Below are 20,092 nucleotides of genomic sequence, written 5' to 3' on the forward strand. Positions count from 1 at the left end.
CAGGTTATAAGTCTGAATCAAATCCGCATTTTAGAAGGATCAAAGGTACTTTCACGAGAACAAACTCCATTTAAAAAACGTGTTCCGGAATGAGTGTTCTATAACAGTTAAATCGAATAACGGTCTAATACGTATTACCAGCACAAATAACAATTTATTAAAATCCTATAAACGTGTTAGTCTATCACGATTCATATTTTAATTTACAAACCGTCCGTTCAAATCCTTGAACTTTCCATTGCACTGGCAGGTTGCCATTGATATAACATTGCAGAAATACATCTACCATCGTCAACACTGTTATCTGATTATACGTAAATCTTACTGCAAATACATAAGGTCCACCAAAGATAAGACTATTGTGTTAGTACTTAGTACATCAAAATATATATGTAGTTAAAATACAGGGTGTTTCCTGTAACAGGAGCAATAAATTAAACAGTAGGCAATACTCCTCAAACTGACCAACATTTGTTCAGCAACTTTTAAAAATAACTTATGTTTTGATTTTTATTACACTTTAAAGTTTGTTCTAAGACGCAATGTGCTGCAAATTTTGTTATGTTTAAAGCGTGACAAGCAACGTCAAACACACTGATGTCAGCGTACATTGAAGTCAATATTTATTTTTCACCTCAGCAGCTCGAACAAGGGTACTTTGCTACTTAAAAACAGTGAGCAAAATCGCATTTTGCTCACTGTTTTTAAGTAGCAAAGTACCCTTGTTCGAGCTGCTGAGGTGAAAATTTAATTGTTGGGATATCTTAAGAAAACATGAGTGAATAGAGGTAAGTGATGAAGAAGGAATACATTTTTCGGGTTCTCTAATATGTTCTCACTGCTGAGGTGAAAAATGTTGTGTACTACACGAGATCAAAGTTATTTACATCTCGTGCGCTTTTGAGTCCCTTACTACGCTCAAGATTCTAAATTAGATTCACTCGCTACGCTCGTGAATCTATTATAGAATCTTTCGCTTGCACGGGACTCAAAATAAGCACTCGAAGAAATATCAAACTTTGATCTCTTGTTGTACAAATAACTATTGTATGAAAAAGAGAAAGTCTAAAGGATTCATAATTTTTAAAAGTTGTTTAACATAAGTTTTATAGTTTGAGGAGTATAATATATGTTTTAATTATTTGCTAGTGTTACAGGCAACAGCCTGTATAAAGTTACTAGAGCGGCACATATTTCTCTCCCACTTTACTAACTTATCTCTCTAGCCCCCTATTACAGCTCAATAGTCTCAATACCCCTATTATCGCTATTAAAGCTCACGACCTCCACTTTAGATTAATTTAAGTAACCTGTACAATATATAGCTATGAATGCTATGATATACGCAGCGCAGTCAGTATGATTCAATTGGCGAGATTGTTTCTCGTTTAACCTACACAATATTTTTTTCCATAAGAAAAAGGGCGTAAGTCCGGATTGTTTCCCACGAAGGGAAGCCTTTTGTGGAATCAGGGCAGTGAATGGATTATTGAAGCCCGACACGAGGACTGCGTTCACAGCGCTTTTAGGAAACAGCTGAGTCACTTTAGCTAATAAATGTATTTAACCCTTTAACCGTCAGAGTCTGATATATAAGACATTACATATCCAGCTCATTTCGCCACAGTCTGATAAATAAGACAAAGATCTGATTTGGTTTTTACAGCACATTTATAACTCCCGTAACTATGCCAACCTTACTCTGCGTAGTACAATTACTGTTGGTGGCGATAAAATTTCTGGCGGTTAAAAGGTTAAGGGTGGTATTCCACCTGTCCAATTTCTCGGCCCAATGTGTATTTGTGCGTCTCACATTTTGCTTAGTGAGAGAGTGAGACGTAATGCACATTGGACCGAGCAATTGGACCTGCTGGAATACCACCCGAATACAACCACCAAAAACATAAATGTAAAAGAATGCCAAGTTCGTTAACAGTTTCTCTTATGAAAACAAAGTTCAAAGCCCCTTAGACCTTAGCTTCTGTCATGCATAATGTTCTTCAATTTCTAAAGATTATTTGTTATGTTAATTGCTTCTCAATAGTGCGACTCACGCTTGAACGTAGTTCTGCAAACGGGAACCAACCCACACTAAATCGCCATTCAAATCTATACTTCGTATTTTAACACTATGGTTAGATTTTCAAAGTTTGCAAAACTACATCCACTGAGTGAAGAGTCTCGTTCTCGCACTTTTTAACAAGCTTTTATTAGTTTTATTAGGTCGACCTGTATGTAACTATGTAATGGAATCTAAGGTAACTAATTTAACCATCTTCCAAGGATCATAGCGTCATGAAAATTGGCAGCTGTATGTAGTTCTGATGACAATACAATAATATGGTACTGTCGAACTGATCTGATGATGGAGACAGGAGGTGGCCATAGGAACTCTGTGATGAAATAACGCAACCTAAAATTGTGTTAGGGGTTAGAATTGTCTCGATGAGTATTAATTGTCTGTCGTAAGAAAAGTACAGTCAGCGATAAAAGCTTGTACCAAAAATGAAATTTTTGCCAAAAACTTATTAAACGTTAAAAATAATTGTGCGCGTGTGTAACCGGGGTATGCTTATTTACAATAAATAAGCTGTGGCAGCATGATTGATCCGCGTGCAACCACTGCACCGCAACTAAATTTAATGATATCCGCTCCTTCAATGATCTAATAATATTGTCCCCTGGCCTGTCGCCAATGCGAGAGCGCGTAAACTTCCCGCCATCTTGTAAAGCTGGGTCCATATTATGGTGAATTTAGGTAACGGGGTTATTTTGAAAATTACTAATATCTACTGGACTAGAAGCACTTCATTCTTTGGAAACATTCACGCTTCTGCAACGCGTAACAAGGCATCAGAGCCCGTACCATGAGTCACTGACAGTGTCAAAACTGACATTTACGCTATCGAGAACGTATTTTACTTTCTATACATCTCGTTTGTACTAATATGCGAGTACGAGCGAGATGTACGTATAGAAAGTAAATTACGTTCTCGACGGCGTTTATGTCAGTGCCAAACGGATGGTAGCCGTTATAGCCGTACTAGAAGGCTTAGGTTATGACAGCAGAAAGTTTAGTAGATATTACCGATTTACTAAATTATCCCGCATTCGAAGTTAGCCCAAAGCACCTTACACATCCGTACCAGAAAGCATAAAGTTTATAAAAAGTGGAAAGTTCTTGGAAGCTTTTGGAGAATTTTACAGGATAAAATTAACACATTCATTGCCACCCAGACAAACAAAACATCCGCGCCAGGCCACAAAAATTTCGTCATATAAAGTTGTAGTACCACGATCCCGACTATCGGGTCGTCCGGCCTGGGAACGAAGTCATAAAATACCCGATAGTCGGGTTTTCGGCACTGAGGGGCTACCGCGAAAACCGTTTTTCGCAAATTGCGGGGATCTTTCTCTTTTACTCCAATGAAGGCGTAATTAGAGTGACAGAGCAAAATGCCCGCAATTTGCGAACTTCGTTTTTCGCGGTTATAGCCCTGAATGTGTTAATAGCGTAAAATTAAGTTTTAAATTTACCTCCGAAGTTTCGAGGACAGCTTTGTCCACGTGGTTTTGTAGAAATCATTGAATTTTACAGGGATTCATAGAAGATTCCATTTATGAAAATATCCCATAGGCCATTTTGAGAAAGAGGTTTTAATAACGCAATATTAATGTTTTTAGTGTGGACGTGGACTTATATCTCTACCCATATAAAATTCGGTGCTGAATATTAGTTGAATTTGAAATATATGAGAACGGGATAAAGGTCGAATTGGTTTACGAGCTTAGCACTGAGGTGATTTTGATACACGTCGACACATGCAGTTGAGGCCACAAATATGTAAACGATTTTCATCTTTATCGCAATGTAGGAAGGTTGGAAAAAGTAGGTATACAATTTTATATACTTGAGCCTTCATATATACTTAGTTACATCGTTTTTGTTTGAGAGTATTTATGATTCCCAAGATATTTATTTAGGTCAGCTCAATAAACCGCGGGCGCTTTGAGGAAGATGATTTATATTCTGTGAAACTGCGGAGTAACTGTTGTTTTCGGTTTTATTATGGTTTCAATGACGCTGTTGGCATTTGAATTTGACTATCGGACCGGCTCTTGCAGTTGCTCAACGTTGTCTAAAACGTATTGTTTTGTATTTATTTGCCGTAGTACTGGGTACAGTCAGTATCAAAAGTAGCGGATCAGACTACGCATCAAAAATACAAAAAGAGATATTCTGATTTAAACTTTCACGATTTTTACACATTATTAAATTGTACAACGGAACTTAATCGCGGGGCTTAAATACGCGATTAAGTCCCGTTGTACAATTTAATAAAAGGAGATACATCTTTTTTTCTAATGTCAATTTTAGTGTGACCGCGAACTGTAGATATATTATATATACGTATTCAATACCTATTCCTATTTGTAAAAGTATTCCAGGGTGGCAGATACTTTCGCGCGGCATTCAATTCGCTACTACTGATGCTGTCACTCAATAATCTCTGTTTTTCTGCGGTATCCTATCACATTTATACATAAATAGAAACGGAAAACTGTACCGTATATGTTAAAATACATCAAAACCCTAACACAGATAAATCGCCTAAACAAATCTGTACCTAGTTCTTTTAGTGAGGAAACATGAACATGAACATGGAACTACAAGTTGATTTTTAAGGCCTGTGCACAACGGATGCTTGCGCGTAGACGTAATATAGGGATAACTATGAGAGAAGGCACACCGCTTGCGTGACGTGTGCGTGCACAGTTTCAACATAGCGCACGCACACGTCTACGCACACGCAGCCGGTGTGCTCTGGCCTCAAAGGGGTCGGATTATTTAATCCCATCGTATAGTAGTCCTTTATATATGTAAGTAGAAAACCAAAAGCAGTGAAACGTCTCGACAATCAAACACGCCTCCGATGCACTCGGCGCATCATTGTAAGCAAATCGATAGATATTAGCCCTCACAATGAGCATGCATTATGCATTCGGCTTTATTTGCTATCGGCACAAGTCAGTGATTCATCATTGTGATGCTGATGTGGCGGCTTGTTGATTTTTTTTAGTAGGGTGACCATATAAATTCAGTATTAGTTCTTTACAAATTGGCTCTTCTAGAGTCTACTAGCGTTTACTTCGAATGATATGAACGACGTTGTGAGAAGATGCGGGGTTTGTTAAATTATCTATTAATCTTTAGATAAGTATAGTACCTAGTAGCGGTAATATTACTAACTATTCCTTGATAATTTTTGTAAATAAGGTCTTCATAAACACAAATTGTAATAAATGCATTACGTTCTTTTATGTTATGCACATAATACATTTGACAAACATTACATTATGCATAAGATGAAGCATAACTTAGGTACCTATACAATATTAAATAATTAAGCAAAGTAAGGCGATGCAATAAGTATCCAAAGAAAAAAATGCTACCTTAAAATTACTCTCATAATTCTTAAAAAAAATTGCTATTAATTTCTAATTACAGACGCAGGCTAGAATGACTAGCCTATTGTGAGGGCTACTGATAATGTAAGTAAAAGTTATGAAAACTTGTTGCAAATACTCGCTGCACTACCTTGTTAATAAACATTTCGTGTATTTGTATTGTGAAAATAAAACAATAACCTGGTCACCCTACGTTTATTTCTATTGCCGTACTCCCGCGCATCGCCGTCCAATTGCACTCGTTATCTAATCTCGGGGGCGCGAGTCATTGGGCCAACGACGTCAAACTCTACCTACCATGCAAATTGTACCTTATATAGCCATAGTTAAGATTCAAAATTGAACGACCTAAAAAGGGTCCAAGACGACGTCAACACTTCTTAAAATGCTCGCTTTGAAAATTAACCTTATGAAGATTGATTAAAGGTTCAAAATAGCATGAGAAAGTTTCAGACGGCGTACAGGCGCTGTCAGTAATCCTGAAACTTTTCAGATTAAAATTGAATCTTATGTGTATTAGTTTACAATTCAAAATAAAATAACCTAGCGTTAGAAGGAGAGAGTATCTATAACTAGTTGCTCAATGACCATTCATAATGTTCATTAATGACAATTTCTTTGATGTGCCGATTGATTTAGATGATTTTATGAATGAGAGATAAAGTTATGTAAACGGCTCTTTGTGATAGTATTTTGTAACATGTGTAAGCGGAAGCAATATAAAGGGTGTCCCAAAAAGGACGCAATTTTTCAATTTGCCGCCATTTTTAGGGTTCCGTAGCCAAATGGCAAAAAACGGAACCCTTATAGATTCGTCATGTCTGTCTGTCTGTCTGTCTGTCTGTCTGTCTGTCTGTCTGTCTGTCTGTCTGTCTGTCTGTCTGTCCGTCTGTCTGTCCGTCCGTCCGTATGTCACAGCCACTTTTCTCCGAAACTATAAGAACTATACTGTTGAAACTTGGTAAGTAGATGTATTCTGTGAACCGCATTAAGATTTTCACACAAAAATAGAAAAAAAACAATAAATTTTTGGGGTTCCCCATACTCGGGGTTCGAACTGAAACTCAAAATTTTTTTTTTCATCAAACCCATACGTGTGGGGTATCTATGGATAGGTCTTCAAAAATGATATTGAGGTTTCTAATATCATTTTTTTCTAAACTGAATAGTTTGCGCGAGAGACACTTCCAAAGTGGTAAAATGTGTCCCCCCTCCCCCTAACTTCTAAAATAAGAGAATGATAAAACTAAAAAAAATATATGATGTACATTACCATGTAAACTTCCACCGAAAATTGGTTTGAACGAGATCTAGCAAGTAGTTTTTTTTAATACGTCATAAATCGCCTAAATACGGAACCCTTCATGGGCGAGTCCGACTCGCACTTGGCCGCTTTTTTGTATTTTAGTGCTGGCAACCCTAAAAAAAACTATTTGACAGCTGAATGTTTAGGGTTTGTAAAAATGGCGGGTTATACGAAAGATCAACGCGTTTTTATTATTGAACAATATTTCAAACGTAATGAAAGTTTGCCGGGTACGGTTCGAAAATTCCGTGCAAAATATGGTCGGAATATTGACTTGACTTCATCAACTGTGAGCAGAGTGGTTGGAAAATTCAGGGAGAGTAGATCAATTCATGATGTTCATTCTACGGGTCCCACAGCCACTCATGCTTTAAAAGAGGAAATTTGACGCTGCATTGGAGAAATTCAGCAGCATCTATGCAAAATGGTCATAGAAAATTTTGACAAAAGAGTGCGTATGTGCCAGCAAAGCCTAGGAGGACATTTACCTGACGTATTATTCCACAAATAACCCTATTTTATGTATTTCAAGATTTTATATACAAATATATTATAACGAAAAAAAAATGTGTTTTTCATCAATTTCAAATCTTGCGTCCTTTTTGGGACACCCTTTAAGAGTCAGGGTCGGTTGCACCAAACTTCCACCATTAAAACGTTCGCTATATTTTATTGTATGGGAAGTTTCATAGTTCAAAGCGGATTATTGATGTTGTTCAGTCCGCTAATTGCGGTTGGTGCAACCGGCCTTAAGTATCCTATATTTAACTATTGAATGGGGAATGTTTATGTGTTTAATAACATGAGAAATATATTAATCTAGCTTTAATTTTAAAGAAAAACCTCAAGTGAGCATTATTAATTTACCGTCGATTACCTAAACTAAAAATCCAGCATGGGTGTGTCAAAGGTATAAAATCATATCTAGCTAACAACCTATCCAAAGTGTTAAAAATAGCTCATGTTATAAATTTTGTCTCTACACACTTGATATTTTATACAATCCTTCACCCGTAAAATTGGCTATATTTTTAGCCCTGTCACTTGAATCACCTTGACGCCACCCCTATAATTTTAGACAAAAGCCAGGAAAGTTCTGTAATTATACGAAAATATTACGTTATTTTTAATTTGCATTAAACAATATGTGTGTCTGGGTGGTGTTCTGCCTAATCGCCGAAGGTTTATTGTCCGAATTTCACTTGCCAACCAACATTTCGCAGATGATTTACTTTGGTAACCAACATTCGGCAAATTTTCACCATGATAACGTTATACTTGAATTATTGTTAAGTAGATTATTATCTTCAAAATGTGTCTGTTTAATTTGTTGGCAAAACATACAGTTGCTAACTGTTAGGTTGGGAAATCAAACGAATTTTTGTGTTGAGTTGCCACTTGATCTTGGCAAAAAGAAATTATGCGAATAATTGGTTGCGAGTTGCGACATGACATTCGACAATAAACAATGAGTTAGAGAACCCTTATGAATTTACCTACCTATAAAAATAAGCTTATATTATATAAAGAAGAAGAACAAAAATAATAGTAGTTTATGCAACAGTGATATAATAAGGGTTCTTAAAATTCAAGGGTCGAAGTTACAAAACGAGACGTAGTCGAGTTTTGTAAAAAAAGACCCGAGAATTTTAAGAACCAATTATGAGCTGTTGCATACATTACTTTTTCTATGACAGCTGCAGCAAAAAAAAAAGAGTTATTATTAAAAAAAAAGAGTTATTATTTAAAAAAAATTGAGTTATTATTTAAAAAAAAAGAGTTATTATTGTAAATGAAAACATACCTCTTTCAATCAAGATGATCGGAACTTGTATCTTTAAAAAAAATAAAGCAGTTGTATTATACTCATAAGATGACTGCTAGCAGTCATCTTATGAGCCTATAGACAAATCATTCAAATGACATTGCTTTAGATATCACTGTCAGTCATTTAATTGACACATTTAAGTGCTGGAGTAGAAAAAGTATATAAGAGATATAAGTAACAGTGCAACTTTTGCACTTATATAAAATTTGTACCTTAGCGTGTAGTTGCGCGCTCTCGGAAGGGTTTCCACGGAAGACCAGCGTCGAGATCCTTAGATGGTATCTTGACATTACGCTGAGTGGAGACCTTTTCAGTGACGCTTAATAATAAATTAGTTCTGTTGTCTCATGTAATACCTAAATTTAAGCGTTTTCTGAATAAATTTGTTCTATTCTATTCTATTCTAAGTACTAGAGGAACGAGAAGAAGGATACAAAGATTTGGATCGGAAGACGGCTGTGGAATACCCATCCTTGAAGATTAGATTTCTCTTCTTTCCACCGTGTATTATTTGTATTATTTAATGTAATAAATGCGTTACCACCGAAAATAATTAAAGTACTTTATTTTTGTTTACGGAACCCTAAAAAGGGGAACTAACGAGCTATTAAAATCCCGACTAATCTATATATAGCGAATGTTAATGGGAATGATTGCTAGACAGACAGACACTCTAAATATATGGACGGGCCATGGCGACTATTTATGGACTTGCTTGCAATCTGCATTGATTTACATGTAGTTAAGGTAAAATAGACTTTATTGTGTTGGTAACATTGGCGATAGTCACGTGGTGGTTATTTTACTGTGGGCGAAAAGTAACACCTTAAATATTTTAATACTTACAATAGTTGAATGGAGGTTAAAATCTAGGTAAACTAGATAATCAGGATACATAGTAGATTTGAATGCAATGATTTCTCTTTGTAGTGCGAAAGTTGAGATTCTCAATACGTTTGGAGATATTTTTCGTCCTCAATAACATAATATTTTATGGGAGGTTTATGTATCTTAGGTACTTTACTTAATTTAAAAATTAGAACAATAATCCTTGCTCAGTTTTTATTTCTAACAATTTTATTAAAAAAAAAAATTCACTAGTGTTCCCACTTCCCACTCAAAAAAGTGGTTAAGAAACATTTCGAGACCCTCTACAGGTAGAGACCAAATCTGAGTAAAACTGATAGATATTTTTTTCATGCTAGGCACATAAATGCAGAGATGCTATATACATATGTACATACAAATAAAAATGTGTTATAGTGACAAGTTTGACATCATTGTTAAAATTTGTATCTACATACTCGTACATAATTGTATGCTAAATAAACGTTCCTTTGTAACAGTAAAAGCAATTTCACGCACACGATAGACCAATATTACCATACAAGTTATGCAGTACATTGTTTTCAAAAAATTGCAACTAATCAAAACTAAACCGTATCTACATGTTTTAAAGTTCATATTCGCTGTGGATCTAATTTTCATATTTTATTATTCTTGTATACCTACTTTAGAGTCTTTAGACGCTATGCGCCTTCTATAAAAACATAATTAGAAAGAAAAGTTTCTTAAAACTGAACCCTATTAACGTGGCTAAAGATTCAATTTCAATTAGAGCCTTTATTATCCTTTTTCCCCTCTACTCGTATGTTTAACGTGCCAAATATATGTAAATATTTTTGGCCATAAAACAATGGATTAAAGTGCAAAAGTGTAAACATGTGTTTGACGTCACAGCCCAAACTCGCGCTGACTTCAGCGTTGCGCCTGCGCGCTGGCGAGATTCCATTGTTTTTTAGGTTCGAGTTGAAAATACGTGGCGACCTTGATCTTGTGTGGTACATTACATGTGTTGACGTCATTTTTGCCCCACTGGTTTAGAGACCATTGTGTAGAGGATGCTCCAAATGTTACGGCGAAAACAATACGTAGTGGGTACCTAATGTTATTGTAGAGTCTCTTTCCATTCCGCGTATTTTGTTACTTACACCGCCAAAGAGATCATATTTTACAGTCAACAGAAGTAGTTTCGAGAACGAAATGCGAATATTCGTAATTAAAATACAACATATAGATTCGGATAGAACGAAAGCTGGAAACACTATTTATTATTTAGGTTTTTGTATTATCAATCAATCTTAAATTTAAACGAGCTTTTATGTAACAAAATATTATGCCAGTACCACAGGCTGTGCAGAAATTGAAACGTGGCTAATGTCGACTTGAAATATATTATGCTCTACAGTCTACACATTTGAAAAAGGTACAAGTAAATTATAAACGAAAAATCACTAATATTGGCCCACCCAATAACACCCAATACAGCGTGTGTGCCGCATACCGCAAAATCAAACAATCTTTAAACCCCAATTGATAACCAAACACCAAAGCAGCATAACCACACGAACGCATAATATTGACTCACTTATAAATACGTATAGTGTGAAGCGTCGCGTGCAGGCATGCCAATCATTTGGCCTCAACTTACACACACCATACATCATGGCGCTAAACAAAACTACACTTTAAGCTTAAACTGACCCAAGTCCACTTAAAAGTTTGAGCCATTTTAGGTTCAACACTTCTGGAAATTAGGTGCAGAATCGTGTGAGAAATTACAGATGAGAATTCTTTTTAGTTTTAGTTTTAAGGTGTTGGAATTAGAGCCCTCGATCAAGGGCCACTTAGAACGTTCCTGGGACGTTGAGATTCTTTCGTAAACAAGAACGTAGAGTATAATTAAGTATAACGAAAAATTGTGTCATGAAAATATTTGTAAGTTTGTCGGTTAACATTTTTTGTAACAAAAATAGTTTGAACGAAGTGTTATAATCTGTAAATATGATAGAGATAGAGATCTTTATTTGCCTACAAGTACCTACACTTTTACATTACATGGTTAATAAATCCCCTGCGAACAAATTTATATGCAGAGGGGTCAGGGGTGTCTCTGCAGCCATATTGGTACAGTCATGGCTCTAGTGTTGAGAAATAGTTACTTACGATACAAGTGCGGAAAAGAGGAAATTCGAAACGATTGGCGATATATTAAAAGACGACCGAAGGGAGTGTTTTAAATCGACACGAGTTGCGAATTCCCTATTCGCACGTGTATCATACAACGTATTTAATATGTATTTGACATAGCAACGAAAAGTGCTTATTTACGCACTAGTGCGGGAAAGTAGCACCATATGTACTGTAAATATTATTTTTAGACTTTTCACAGCATGTTAGTCTACTTATATTTATTGGTGACTGTACAATATTTTTATTGGCTTCCTAAAAGTGGCCGGATGCATTAAAAAAATAGTTATTTCTTGATGTCTTTTTGAATGTAATCGGAATTGTATACATAGTTCCTGTTAATAGTTTATAGTCAAAATTTTCAAATTTTACCTTGATATCTTCTGTTTTGCACGTTTATCTGGTAGGGTCGACTACAAAGAGATGTATTCACAAGCTACAAAGAGATTTATCCACTTATTACAAGGCAGTAAGGTGAAAAAGTGGATACATCTCTTTGTCGTCGACTGTACATTTATACGATGTTTTGCTATGTATCAATAATTAATATGAAATGAATGACATCATCGCTATTGAATTAGTCGATGACCACAAACCCATTTTTTTTTCTTTACAAAGTCGGAAATGAGTCATTGATAAAGCGAAGTATTATAAATTATCCCATTCGTCTTTTATAATACAACAAACAATTTAATAATTAATTTGATCTTATTTGGGTTTGGATCCTAATAGGCTACATGACTAATTTTTTTTTTATGGTATCAATCGATCGGGTTTGTTTTTAGGATCAAATGTCTATATGGGACCCATTGCATTAAAGTAACACAAAAGTCAGAAATTGTAGTCAAAGTCCGACAGTCGCACTTCACTCGCGAAACGCCCTATACAAAACGGCCGGAGGCCGTGACGTCAACGCCCATCTTGTAGTATGGACAAAACAAGAAAATTGCATTTTTGTCGGTGAAATATTGCGTTTTATGTATATAGTTGCTATACAATATTTTTTTGGATGAAATGTAAGGAATCGAATGGTATCCTTACTTTTATCGTTTTTGGAAGTTAAAAAAAACTTAAATTTTGAAACTTTCAGGTCCTGTAATTTTGTAATTTTTCAATATTTTATTTTAATATCCACATTATTGTGATAAATTGCTCGTTTGCTATCTATTTTACTAGATTTTGTTATAAAATTCAACATGTGTCATCATCCCTATTGAACAGATTAAGAGCTATATTACAGTGACGAATACTCATTCATGTTAAAGTTCAAATAATAGACAAGGTCATATTCAAATAAATAGCACAAGCTAGCTGTGCCTACATCCACTGTACGTGCATAACAGAAATAATAACATAGGTACCTACATAAGTAAGCATAACATATATAACTATGTTTTATATTTCCATCTTCCTTATAAATTACTTCTGACGGATTACCTAGTACTTACTCTACGTACCTACTTAATTAACTAGGATATTTTTTTTTAATTCAACGTCGAATTTGTGTGGCTTAATAGGTTAATAAACTCTATTCTTCATTTTTTAAATATTTATTTAGAAAATGCCTGTTATATATTCTCTCGTTTTCTCAGTTCGTGTGTAAAACAATTCAAAATATAGTTATACATGTTGTACCAAAATATATCTTTATGCTTATGTTTTATGCATAAATAAGTTTTTTTTTAAGTTGTAGCTTCAAGACCCTGAATCCAGTTTTTTTTACCGGATGACTAACCGATTACGCCGGTTTAATGTTCCCCCGAGCTCTGCTTAAAGTTTTTGCATACCTACTATACACGTGAGCCGGCTCCGATGATACAGCGGGCAGTCGTGCCGCGACCTTTCGTTTATCACCACGCGCAACGCAATACAATTACATACCAATCATATTCATAAATAAAACGGAACGTCGTTTTAAAAAAGAACATTAAAAAAAGCGCGCGCGTTTTAGGACCCGCGCGCTAGTGTTGTGCTTTCGAGTGTCTATGATAATTAGTGTTGTGGGTTCGGTTACGATTTACCGCGAATCGATGATGTAACTTACTGAATGATTCCTTTGTTGATCGAAACCAGTGTGAAACAGTGTGCAACAAACTGTAACAGTGTGTTAGTGACACGCTAATTGAGGAATACCTGTAACTGCTAACTAGGTATGTTTATTCAAGAATTTAAAGATTAACATAGAAATCGCATATTCATTGTTTATAAAATTTTCTGTATATGCACAAACACTGGTGCGTCTGTGGCGGTTCGCCAAAATTTATAATTAGACCGGTTGCGGGAGGAATTTTAAATTTTCTCGGCGTTGTATTTAGCGACGGACTATTTTTGTGATCCTTACTTGTTATTCCATGAGTCAAATTTCCACTTATGAGTACTCTGATGACAGAGTTGAGTCAGCACTAACTATATTTTGCTTATTCCTTAGTAGTTGTAATATTAAAGACACCAAAACGAGTAAGACCTGTTTGCATTACCGCCTACTCGTATTGAACCATTGAAACACACCTATTTTGACGGCGCAATCAGCCAAAAGTGCATCATGCTGACCTTTGGCAACACTACGTAATCTTAAAAAAAATCGTCAATTGCATTGCGTTAAAATGTTAAAGAAAATTGACTGTTGTGTGTACATAATAAGAACCTACCTTTATTTTATAGTGATTGCGTTAGTCCAACCAACAAGGAACAAATTTAGCTATAACATTAACTTTTGTAATCATGAAACGTCATACTACCTACTGGTATTTATTACTTACCTAAGTAAATAGAGCCATTAAAAATGCAGTGTTGAATGTTCTGATAACACACAATGTTATTATTCTGTAAATCATGCAAATTATTGATTCTGTAAAGTCGCTGTTCCATAAAACAAATGATAACTAACAGCAAAACAGTTTAAGTTATCTTTCAACAACAACAAAAAATGCATGGTGCTCTCAAACAATCCGATTCGTTGGACTTTTTATATTCGAAGTTCGAATATGGCCTTTGAAAAGTTCGTATTTTGATTACGGCTGGTGATGTAATGTGGCATGTGGCCAGGTCGACCTCATGTTCGCTCATACTGGAACAGGTTTAACCTATGCCACCCACTAAAAACGCCTTAACTATATATCAGACCCATAAATACTTATCACGTTTTACCATTAAGCTTTTTACTATAGCCCTTTTAGGAAAAAGAGCGTAAACGACAGTGTTTGTCATATTAAAATATTTCATTTTATAATGTAATGGTAGTATGTAGGTTGTATGCCTGGTTTGATAGATAACATCGCCTGCACGTACTGAGCTGTGCAAATAGTTGTCAAGTTATATTAAAATTTTCCAGTCTCAAGGGTTAGCCTTTGTTTATTTATAAAAGTGCCTGATGGGTAGAAATTGGATATTTTAGCAGTGGCGGCGTGTCAACCATATGCATAGGCAAGCACATATTTCCTTTACAACTCTGCTCAAACGTTCAAAAACAGGCAAGCCGGTGGGAATCGGCTTTTATGGACGCGCCGCCACTGATATTTAGTATATTTAGGTACCTACGTTTACAATGCTGACAAGTCAGAGTTTATGCTCATGGAGGCGGCGCATATGCCCGTACACATACCACCGCTGCTACTTGATGGGGTTCAATTGCGTCAAGTGCACGAGGTCAAATATCTTGGCCATATTCTACTATCCAGTTTAAAAGATCAGGATGACATAGAAAGGCAAAGGCGAGCTACTGCGGTACGGGCGAATATGCTGGCTAGAAGATTCGCCAAGTGTAGTAATGAGGTAAAAAGGCAGCTGTTCCTCAGTTACTGTACAAGCGTCTACACTGTGGAGCTATGGGCAGACTACACCTGCGCGGCGATCAGAGACTTCCGCGTGCAGTACAACAACGCATGGCGAGCGCTGTTCCGTCTGCCGAGCTGGTGCAGCGCGAGCGCCATGTTCGCGGAGGGGCGCGCGCCGGGCTGGGACGCGCTGCTGCGCGCAAGGAGCGCCACCGCCAGAAAGGCGATCTACTTCTCCTCCAACACGCTACTGTCGGCGGTCAGAGAGTGGGACGCCAGTCCGCTGCACGAGCGATGGAGGGCCTACCACAAGCCTGTCGTATCGGGGTCGGGGTGACCCGAAACTCAGGTCCTTAGTAATTAATTGTTGTGTTTGTGTACGTCTTAATTTAATTTAATCATAATTATTATAATTTATTATGTAATTAGTTTTAAATATTTTAGATATTTTAATCACATATGGAATATTTCTGGAATAAATTTATTTCATTCATTCATTCATTCATTCATTGTCGAGAAAGTTGTCGACAGACTTTTACTACGTTCATTAGCACCTTAGCGACTGACCTCTGGTTTCAAGCAATTGTAAGCGACTGAACTGTACAGTGATACTGAAGCGCTTAAATTACTAAATAAACATGTAAACATAGGTATGTAAGAGAAATGAAGTTTTCTTTGACGTGCTAGGTTTAAACTGCCAATGCGACAAGTTATGTTTCATTAATTTTTTCATGCGAGCGGCCATTTTCAAGCTATAGGGCCCAGAATGCGCAGTGGTCAGCCAAAAGGTACTGAATCACCTCAATTTTCCTGGCCCATTTGGTGTATTTTCATGTGAACGGGTCAAGGCAAGTCCACCCCCACTTATGCAATACTTTAGTACAAGAACTTGAATATATTTGTAACGCTAACTAGGTAGTAAAACGATAGTGGGTAATGTAGCTGGTATAGTTAAACCGGCAGTTTTTCCTTGTTAGTTATCTGCCCTCCTAAGGTAAAATGCCGTATTTTCAAAGAACACTATATGAAAATACGGCCTTTTACCTTAGGAGGGCAGTTATGGTCTAGGGCGTAGCTTTGTGGTATAACCCTCTTATTCATAAAAATGTACAAGCCTCAATTAGTTAATTCATGTTTTATCCTTTTCTTACGAATACATAAGTCTAAATGTCAGATTAAGACAAATGATTAATAGAAGTCTAAATGTCAGATTAAGACAAATGATAATTGAGGCTTGTAGCGCGTTTATGAAAGTCATTAGTATTTGATAACTTTAGGTGCAATTAAGTAGAGCTTTTGAATACTGCGGATTTTTTCGTATCAAACCTCTTTCTGTTTGAGAGTGTTAAAAAACCAGCCCATGTCAACCGAGCTATTAAACGCGAATAGATTAACACCTCATTCATTAAGATCGGATTAGGAATTTCGACGCTACGGTGCGATAATAACAAAATCTCAATTTTATCTGCAAATAATTCTTCACAAGTACCTACCTAATCATCACATAAATAATCTACTTCTCACTTCAGTGATTTGTGTTTGTTAAGGTTGATGTATATAAACTGTTATATGTATACAATATATACATATTTACTCGTAATTTCCTTGATTACACGTATAATTATTAATTATCCTTACAATCGACAGCAATCCTTATTACAAGGTATAGAAAGCCTCTTAAATTAATGTCTTACAAAACATGATCTACAAAAACATTCTAAACCAAATTTGTTTGTAGGTACTTGTAATTTAAGAGCCAACAGGAGCTAAGATTAAAATATTTTAGGTAAATATACCCGTCTCGCTAACGGAAGCGGCTCCTAAAACTAGTGCGATAAGGACAAGGCGAAAAATCCTGCGTAAAAATATCAAAAATCGAGGTTTCGTACTCGACTGTTTCCTCCTCCAAAACTTAACCAATCGTAACCAAATTTGGAAATCTAAATGATTATGACATTATCTGTGTCGGACCGTTTTGATTTTTTGACTAATTGATGTCAGTTTTGAATAGCACGCCTCTCATTGCGGCATAGTCAATTAAGCCATTTTGGGCATTTTTGAAGGGCCCTAGCGCCTTAAAAAACAAAAATATCAAAAAAAGCAAAACGGTCCGACACAGACATTGACAATATTAATCTGTGTTGTAAAAATCATTGCTCTAGCTTCAAAACCCACGGAGGAAACAGTCGAGTACGTTTGTATGGAGAAATGACCACTCCTGTTGGCTTTTAAGTCCTCTGCTTCAAATCACAGGGTTGATATTCCTTCTAATAATTTTCCATTTGATGACTTGTTTTAATTGAGTATTTTTTTCAAGCGGTTGCACACGCATGGCGGATAAGAAAGCCTTATTAGTACACTTAAGCGCATTATACACGGCCGACCGCTATTTTATTACAAGGATTTAAGGAATGTGTGACCCGAACTCACTGGTTTGTTACAGCTTAATAAGGGAAAAATCTAGGTGTAGATTGGTACAAAATAGTAAAAAAACTTGGTGCATAATTGGTTGATAAATAACCTCTCCCTAAGCCTTATATTTTCATTACTTTTTATACTACGTCGGTGGCAAACAGGTATACGACCTGATGGTAAGCGGTCACAGTAGCCTAAAGACACATGCAACTGCAGAGGTGTTACATGTGCGTTGCCGACCTAACACCTCGCACCGTTGCGTACTGTTTATGATTGATAAAAACTACCCTATATCCCGGACCTTAAACCTATCTAATCAGTTCAGCGGTCAGACACACAGTTATTTCGCATTTATAATATTAGTAGGGACATAGAGAAAAAAATACATAGAGTGCTCACTCCATACATCAGTTTTAGTACCAAAAAGACTATTAGCATCTAGCATCGAGTAGCGGAACTATCAGTACTGCTACTTGACAATAGATGTAGCACCGACCGGAAAGTCTTATGCTGTTGAGATAAGAATTTCCGGTCGGTGCTACATCTATTGTCAAGTAGCAGTACTAATAGTTCCGCTACTCGATGCTAGATGTAGATACTGAAATTAATAGTCTGAACTGATGTATGGAGTGAGCACTCTTGTCTTACTATATTTCTCTATGGTAGGGATTAATAATATAGGCATGGAACAACCATGACTGATTTCGCAATTCAATGCCGTTATATATATAGTTGGAGGATGTGATCATCGTTATCATGTGTCATTGGGCCTCGACCTTTGCATAAACATTGTAGGTACATTGTATACAAATTTATCGTAATTTTAGATAAAATGCTAGCATTGTCACTATGTAGGTAGAGCAATACTTCTTCTTTAAGACAAAATAACTAGAGGCAGACATGACGACAATAGTTATTTGTACAACAAGAGATCAAAGTTTGATATTTCTTCGAGTGCTTATTTTGAGTCCCGTGCAAGCGAAAGATTCTATACTAATTTAGAATCTTGAGCGTAGTAAGGGACTCAAAAGCGCACGAGATGTAAATAACTTTGATCTCGTGTAGTTCACAAAACCTTTCACTTCAGCAGTGAGAACATATTAGAGAACCCGAAAAATTTATTCCTTCTTCATCACTTACCTCTATTCACTCATGTTTTCTTTCTCAGGACGAAAGCAGAACATAAAATGTACAGATTCTTCAATTTCAAATACGAGGTTTTCCCGAGGTTTTCTTCAAAAAAGGATTGTTGTTATCTACCTGTACACTGTTTAAAGGCCTGTCTTCAAAGGATCGGCAGCACTACTGGGGTGGCAGGTGTCCATAAGTCGTTTACTATCAGGCGAGCCGTAAAAGCTTGTTTTCCACCCACGTGGTATAAAAAACTTACTGTCAAGTTTTTGGGGTTTTCATTCAGTAGGATATTTTTCTTTTCATGAGTCTGTTTAACCTTGTGTAAAATCTGACCTTATTATCTTATGTGTTTCATGTTCGCATATAGGTAGGTAATATCAACATATGCTCAGTGGTCCGAAAATAAGCGGCCTAGGGATAACAATAGACTAAGTCACTAGCGATGGAAATTATGACAATGTGGATAAAGGCGGGAAAGTTCAATATTTTATCATGGTTAGCTGTTGGGCTGGTATTAGTGTTCTTAATTTTATATTATTAGCTGTCAACGTGTAAATCTCGGTAGCTCATTTGGTAGAGCGGCGGGCTGGTATCCCGGAGTCGCTAGTTCGAGTATATCCGGGATAGTAATTTTTACTTTCCATTTTTCCTTTATTTGTATACATGGGGTGTCATTAGATTCGTCTCAGTTGTGGGATTAAAATATAAGAGGGTATATACAGTAAAACCCGCTTAATACGATCACGTTTAATACGATTTCCCGCATAATACGACATTTTACGCCGGTCCCTGCAACTTTAGGCGACTATTAAAATATCTCATCCCGAGAAATGCCGGTTTAACGTATTTTTTATTATTTTAAAATGTGTAAAATCACTGCGCATACGCCGAAGTAAACCTCAGCGAAGTCGAGACATGAGTACGAGTTACCTGGTGAGAGATTTCCATTTTACCTCCAAATAACATGCTCATGTGGATTGAATCTCTGTATAATTGCATTGTCTGTTTTAAGCAGGGTAGCAGTACAAGCAATACTTGAACTATGTTGAGTACCTGTGTATGTTGCTGTCTCTTTACGAGCAAATGTAGACGATTACCTTCAATCTTGCCCCAAAACAGGCAACTACATACTAGTAT

General features: G+C 36.3%; 1 protein-coding gene across 1 annotated transcript in view; it reads left to right on the plus strand.

The window, feature by feature from the left end:
- Positions 1-20,092, plus strand: part of LOC134658316 (uncharacterized) — a 222,894-nt gene that overhangs the window by 134,551 nt on the left and 68,251 nt on the right. The gene's annotated exons all lie outside the window — the stretch shown is intronic.

The sequence above is a fragment of the Cydia amplana genome, chromosome 22 (genome assembly GCF_948474715.1).
Source record: "Cydia amplana chromosome 22, ilCydAmpl1.1, whole genome shotgun sequence".
Taxonomy (NCBI): Eukaryota; Metazoa; Arthropoda; class Insecta; order Lepidoptera; family Tortricidae; genus Cydia; species Cydia amplana.